Here is a 5,706-nt window from a genome sequence, read left to right as displayed (position 1 = left end):
AAAAAAAAAAAAAAAAAAAAGTGACGAATGATAAAAGCAAAAACAGAGATGCAGAGAAAAGCCAGGAATAAGAATAAAAGACTGGGCATGGTGGCTCACTTCCTGTAATCCCAGCACTTTGGGAGGCCGAGGCAGATGGATCATGAGGTCAGAAGTTTGAGACCAACCTGGCCAACATAGTGAAACCCCATTTCTACTAAAAAATACAAAAAATTAGCTAGTGTGGTGGCGGGTACCTGTAATCCCAGCTACTCAGTAGGCTGAGGCAGGAGAATAGCTTGAATCTGGGAGGCAGAGGTTGCAGTGAGCTGAGATCACACCATTGCACTTCAGCCCAGGCAACTGTGGGAGACTCCATCTTAAAAAAAAAAAAAAAAAAAAAAGTGCTCCCAGAGTGACTAAACTTCTTGCTACAGATGGGCCACAAATTTCACTCAAAACTTGTTAGTGACCAATGTGGAAAGAGTTTGTGTTTCCATGTTCAATGATACAGTATAGATTGTTAATAGGATGAATACAGGAAAATTGTAGTGAAGAGGACAGTTGTCAGAGAGTCTATTTCTTCTAGAGTCTTTCAGTATAAATCGTTCTTTGTGGATTCTGATGCAATGTCGTGTGGCAGTCTTTTCGTACCTGGCTTAATCCGGGGGTAGACTTTAAAACATCCATCCCTCTCTTTATTAACTACTCCCCCAACCCCTGATACTTGGTACGTTGACACTTAAGACGGTTTTCCTTTGCTAGAGGCTACAAGCACAGCTGGTGAGTCCTTTAGCTGAGTGTAGACAGTGGCTGTAAACTGGGTAGAGCCTCCTTGCTATCATTAACTTCGGAAAGCTTTACTTATTCATTATTAATTCAATTCTGTTTATGTTTTAACATTTTGGTTTCTTCCTTGTTTTATGGCCATTTATGAAAAAAAAATTACAAAGTTTCTCCATTAAGAAATTCATTACTTTTGAATAATGCTATGTTATATGCAGCTCATCACTCCTGGTAAATAACTTAGGTGGCGATCTTATTAAAACTGATTCTATTTTGCAGAAGCAAGCCAGTTCTTCTTTCTCTTTTTTTTTTGAGATGGAGTCTCGCTCTGTCACCCAGGCTGGAGTACAGTGGCCGGATCTCAGCTCACTGCAAGCTCTGTCTCCCAGATTTGTGCCATTCTCTTGCCTCAGCCTTCCGAGTAGCTGGGACTACAGGTGCCCGCCACCTCGCCTGGCTAGTTTTTTTGTATTTTTAGTAGAGACGGGGTTTCACCGTGTTAGCCAGGATGGTCTCGATCTCCTGACCTTGTGATCCGCCCGTCTCGGCCTCCCAAAGTGCTGGGATTACAGGCTTGAGCCACCGCGCCCGGCCAGGTCTTCTTTCTCTTTCTGCACTTACATCACGCCTGACTAGAGAAAATATTTAGCAAGTTTTTGAAAGAATTTGCTTTAATATTTTCTTCTTTGTCTCTGAGTGGTACCAAGCATACAGTGAAAAATGTGTATTTTCAATGAATGACCCTGATGTCATGTAAATATGCACTTGAGATTTTCTTAATTTATTAGTGTATGTCAGAGTATAGTTTACTTCACCTCCTTTCCAGCCTTATATATCTTATCTCACATAAAAATGATGAAAATTTCTATCTCATAGTGTGGTTGTGAGAACTGAAAGAGAAATAGTGTATGTGAGGAGCCTTTCTGTCATCTGTAGTATGTTGTATGTAGATGAGGAAAATAAACAACCCAATCTAACAGTACTGTTTCAAGGATTAAAGGGATACATATAAAGAGCCCATCAAAAGAGAGTAACAATATCATTCTTCCAAAAAGTGTAAGGTGATTGGTGCCCTGTTACATAGATGGGTAGACATTCCCTAGAAACAGCAATTCAACCTCTCAGTTTCTACCATAAAAATTGCATATTAGGGCTGAGAGCAATGGCTCAAGCCTGTAATTCCAGCACTTTGAGAGGCCGAGGCAAGCGGATCACGAGGTCAGCAGTTTGAGACCAGCCTGGCCAATATGGTGAAACCGTGTCCCCACTAAAAATACAGAAATTAGCCGGGCATGGTGGCGCATGCCTGTAGTCCCAGATACTCAGGAGACTGAGGCAGAAGAATCACTTGAACCTAGGAGGCAGAGGTTGCAATGAGCCGAGATTGTGCCACTGCACTCCAGCCTGGGCAAAAGAGCTGGACTCCATCTGAAAAAAAAAAAAAGAAAAGAAAGAAAGAAAAAACATTGCTTATTGGCATAAAGCAGCATGTTCAATTACTGTTTGTAATAAATTGGTAAAATCTGGAAACTACCTAAATATACATTAATGGGTGAATAGGTACATAGATTTTATGTATCAATTCTATGAAACAATTTAAAAAGACCGAGGTAGATCTATTAACACAGAAAGAGCTCCAAGAAATAATATTCAATGAAAAAAAAGCAAGGCGTGGAATGATCACTCAGTATGATACCATTTATGTAAATACACACAGAGTCACATAAAATAGTATTATTTATTTTCAATTGGTACATATACATGAATGTGAATATGCAGAAAAAGTCTAAATTTACATCTCAACTCTTAATAGTCATTACCTATTGGGGAGCACAGAAAGAGATTGAAATTGAGGATAAAGTCAAATAAGCATTTTCTCTGCTAGCATATGAATTTTTTCAAACAAGGAATCTGTGTATATGTTATAGAATTGAAACACAACTTTAAAAAACTGCTGTGCACAATGCTTGACATATTATAAGCATCTAATAAGTGTTAATTCCCTTACTGTAGAATAAAATCTCTAAATTTCCTACCAAATGAATTTGGATATATTTATTCATTGTCCAATAAATATTTATTAAGCATATAGTTTGACCTACCCATGTTCTATGCTTTGGGGAAAGAATACAGAGAAGTTTAGAAAAGAATGTTAACAACTCTGGAAGAAGACAGTAAAACAAGAAAAATAACAAAATCTCACATATGCTGATAGATGAATCAGAGGATGTAGAAATTGCAAGGGGATTAAGGAAGAATAGTTATGGCCAAAACAGATGTGATTTAGGGTTGATTGTGATGATTCACATGGTTTATACACACAACCATTAAAGAAGCAAGTCTTCAGAAATGTTTGTCTTTTGCTCAAGAACCATCATATAAAATGGGCTTAAAGATATGGGCGCACGCCTGTAGTCCCAGCTACTCAGAAAGCTGGGGCAGGAGAATCGCTTGAATCTGGGAGGCGGAGGTTGCAGGGAGCCAGATCACACCACGCACTCCCGCCTGGTTGACAGAATGAGACTCCATTAAAAAAAAAAAAAAAGACACCTGAAAATTCTGTAACCAGTTCTCTTGAGCCACTTGCCTGAGCCCACTCCTGCTCTGTGGAGTGTACTTTCATTTCAATAAATCTGTGGTTTTCTTTCATTGCTTTGTTTGTGTGTTTTGTTCAATTATTTGTTCAAAAACCCATGAACGTGGACATCCTCCACCGGTAACAGATTTTGGGGAGCTTGCCAAGAGGTAATCCCAAAGGTTGGGATTTATTTTTCTTCTCTTTTTACCTTTTCCTCTCTCTTCCATATATGGGAACACTTTTTTCTATAGCTGCCCTGCCTGGAAAAAGGAAGAGTCTTCCATCTTTCTGGTTATAGTCCTGACTGTTATGTGTGACACAAGCAGCAGCTGCAATGCAGCTTGGGAGCCCTTCCATGGTGAATACACACACTTCAAGTGATTTAAACCTTCCTTTCTTATGTTAAAATTTCCCATAGGGTTAATCCTTAACTACAAAAGATAATGTCTTTTAGGTGTTTTGACCTTCTTTCTCCAGCCTCCAGTTCCTATCATTAAAGTTCATGGCTATCACTCTAGTGGAATAGGGAGCCTGGGAAAGTGTGGCCTTATCAAATTACAAGGATGCTAGAAGTCAAAGCCTTCATCCAGGGACAAAGGGAAAGCTCATAGTAGGCCATTGCCTCTGGAGAGAAAACATAAAAAGTGACACCAGGGCCCACCTAAGGTCAGAGATATCTGACACTCTAAGATTGGACCCCAAAGGGGGATTTCCCAGGGGATCCTATTCCAGACCTCAACCTCTCCAAAGGGGATGTCCTTGGCAGAGGTTCAGAGGTCTAGTACTAAGCTGTCCTTAGAATTTTCTCTTGCAGATGACAATGGGACAGTTTGGGCATTCGTGGGGCTTGTTTGTTGCTGCAGCAGTTGGACTGTGTTCTGGTGATTATTTGTGTGTCTTTGATATAGTCATAGGAAATTAGAATTTGGTAAACTTGATATTCTTTTACAACACTGTTTGACCCAGTTGAATGGGAAACTGGGTTGGAATCGCATGTACCCAGGCTTTTGTGCTGCAGTTCTAAGCAGGGTCGGGCCTGGCTAGTATGTGATATTCTCCTGTGGTGCTATTTGTCCCCATTGTTCTTTGAAGTCTGAGGAAGTTGGCCTTTAAAAATCTAACTGCCATGGAAACTGCTTTACCCAAGATTTTGGTTCACAGCCTTCATTGGATTACCTATTGGGGCAAAGAAAGTAAAACCAGTGAACTTGTATTACTATCTCATGGCTATCTAGGCAAAAGCTATTGGATCTTCGTTTGTGTGTGTGTATACATGTCTAGATGCATTTATTTGTATGCACTTACTCTTATACACTGTGTCTACAAATTGGCTTATAAGTAAAAGAGCACTCATAAATTAAGTAAATAAGTCCAAGCAATTTTCAAGTTCACATGACAAGTATAACTTTACTAAACAAGCTGGCTTTAAAATTATTGGTAAAATAAAAGTAGAAATGCCTTCAAAATTGTCAGCATACATTTTCATCTGGATTTCATATTTGTCTTTTGTAGATATTTTGAGGTGTCAGGGTTTGGCATAGAAGGTTATAAAAATATAAACCTAGCCAAAACAAAAAGATCTTTGTGCAGATTTTTTAATAAGTAATACTAAATATGTTATTGGTTTAATGAAAACACCTGAGGGGAGAGGGACCAAGATGGCCGCATAGGAACAGCTTCAGTCTGCAGCTCCCACTGAAACAAATGCAAAGGACAAGTTATTTCTGCATTTACAACTGAGGTACTTAGATCTTCTCATTGTGACTAGGCAGTTGGGGCAACCTATGGAGAGCAAGGAAAAGTAGGGTGGGGTGATGGTTCACACAAAAGCTGCTCAGGAAAAAGAGACCTCCCGCCCCAAGCCAAGGGAGGCAGGGAGGGACTATGCTACCTGCCTGGGGTACTACAATTTTCCATGGACTTTTGCAATCTGCAGATCAGGAGATTCCCTCGTGAGCCTACACCACCAGGGCCTTGGGTCTCAAGCATAAAACTGGGCAGACCCATGGCAGCTGCTCCAGTCGGTGGCTGTTCAGGCAGGCACAGAGCTGCAGTTTTTGCATACTCTGGTGGTTCCCAGAACTCCAGTGAGGCAAGAGAACTCTCCACTCCAGTGGAAAGGGGGCTGAAGATAGGGAGCCAAATGGCCTCACTCAGCAGGTCCCACTTCCATGGAATCCTGCAAGCTAAGACCCATTGATTTGAAATCTTGGCTGGCCAGCACAGCCTCCTTGAGTCTGCCTAAGATGACTGAGTTCCTGGGGTGAAGGGTGACTGCCCTGACAGGCAGTTTTCCCCTATAAGTGCTAGGGACATTGGATGGTCTGGACTGGGTGGTACACCCCACATCACAGCACAGTGGC

Source organism: Mandrillus leucophaeus, unplaced genomic scaffold (assembly GCF_000951045.1).
Source record: "Mandrillus leucophaeus isolate KB7577 unplaced genomic scaffold, Mleu.le_1.0 Scaffold842, whole genome shotgun sequence".
Classification (NCBI taxonomy): Eukaryota; Metazoa; Chordata; class Mammalia; order Primates; family Cercopithecidae; genus Mandrillus; species Mandrillus leucophaeus.
This window is presented reverse-complemented; position numbering follows the sequence as displayed.